General features: G+C 41.9%; 1 non-coding gene across 1 annotated transcript; it reads left to right on the forward strand.

Annotated features, from left to right (window-relative positions):
- The first annotated feature begins 1,221 nt into the window (after positions 1 to 1,221).
- On the forward strand, positions 1,222 to 1,329 carry LOC112761539 (small nucleolar RNA R71). The gene has a single exon (XR_003181930.1). It is a non-coding gene; the product is annotated as a small nucleolar RNA R71 (small nucleolar RNA).
- The last annotated feature ends 490 nt before the right edge of the window (positions 1,330 to 1,819 follow it).

Here is a 1,819-nt window from a genome sequence, read left to right on the forward strand (position 1 = left end):
CAGTTTCTCTATTACAGAGAGGGGCATGAGGTTTATTCCTGAACCAAGGTCACACAGAGCCTTAAAGATCATGGTGCCTATGGTACAGGGTATTATGAACTTTTCAGGATCCTGTCTCTTCTGAGGCAATGTCAGTTGATCCAGATCACTTAGTTCATTGATGAACAAGGGAGGTTCAACTTCCCAAGTATCAATGCCAAATAATTTGGCATTCAGCTTCATGATTGCACCAAGAAACTTGGCAGTTTGCTCTTCAGTAACATCCTCGTTCTCTTCAGAAGAGGAATATTCATCAGAGCTCATGAAGGGCATAAGGAGGTTCAATGGAATCTCTATGGTCTCTAGATGAGCCTCAGAGTCCTTTGGTTCCTCAGAGGGAAGCTCCTTATTGATCACTGGACGTCCCAGGAGGTCTTCCTCCTTGGGATTCGCGTCCTCTCCTCTCCTCACAGGTTTGGCCATGGCGCTTATGTCAATGGCCTTGCACTCTCCTTTTGGGTTCTCTTCTGTATTGCTTGGGAGAATACTAGGAGGGATTTCAGTGATCCTTTTACTCAGCTGGCCCACTTGGGCTTCCAGATTTCTAATGGAAGACCTTGTTTCATTCATGAAACTTACAGTGGCCTTAGATAGATCAGAGACTAGATTTGCTAAATTAGAAGCATTTTGTTCAGAGTTCTCTGTCTGTTGCTGAGTTGATGATGGAAAAGGCTTGCTATTGCTAAACCTGTTTCTTCCACCATTATTAAAGCCTTGTTGGGGCTTTTGATCCTTCCATGAGAAATTTGGATGATTTTTCCATGTTGAGTTATAGGTGTTTCCATAAGGTTCACCTAAGTAATTTACCTCTGCTATTGCAGGGTTCTCAGGATCATAAGCTTCTTCTTCAGAAGATGCCTCTTGAGTACTGTTGGATGCAGCTTGCATTCCATGCAGACTCTGAGAGATCATATTGACTTGCTGAGTCAATATTTTATTCTGAGCCAATATGGCATCCAGAGTATCAACCTCAAGAACTCCCTTCTTCATAGGCGTCCCATTACTCACAGGATTCCTTTCAGAAGTGTACATGAACTGGTTATTAGCAACCATGTCAATGAGTTCTTGAGCTTCTGCAGGCGTTTTCTTTAGGTGAATGGATCCACCTGCAGAAGTGTCCAGTGACATCTTTGATAGCTCAGACAGACCATCATAGAATATATCCAGGATAGTCCATTCTGAAAGCATGTCAGAAGGACACTTTTTGGTCAACTGTTTGTATCTTTCCCAAGCTTCATAGAGGGATTCACCTTCTTTCTGCCTGAAGGTTTGAACATCAGCTCTAAGCTTGCTCAGCTTTTGAGGAGGAAAGTACTTGGCTAAGAAAGCTGTGACCAGCTTATCCCAAGAGTTCAGGCTGTCTTTAGGTTGAGAATCCAACCATAATCTAGCTCTGTCTCTTACAGCAAAAGGGAAAAGCATGAGCCTGTAGACTTCAGGATCTACTCCATTAGTCTTAACAGTATCACATATCTGCAAGAATTCAGTTAAGAACTGAAAAGGATCTTCAGATGGAAGTCCATAAAACTTGCAGTTCTGCTGCATCAGAAAAACTAATTGAGGTTTCAGCTCAAAGTTGTTTGCTCCAATGGCAGGAATGGAGATGCTTCTTCCATATAAATTGGAATTAGGTGCAGTAAAGTCACCAAGCATCTTCCTTACATTATTATTATTATTTTCGGCTGTCATCTCCTCTTCCTGTTCGAAAATTTCTGAAAGGTTATCTCTGGATTCTTGTATTTTAGCTTCTCTGAATTTTCTCTTCAGAGTCCTTTCAGGT

The sequence above is a fragment of the Arachis hypogaea genome, chromosome 16 (assembly GCF_003086295.3).
Source record: "Arachis hypogaea cultivar Tifrunner chromosome 16, arahy.Tifrunner.gnm2.J5K5, whole genome shotgun sequence".
NCBI lineage: Eukaryota > Viridiplantae > Streptophyta > Magnoliopsida > Fabales > Fabaceae > Arachis > Arachis hypogaea.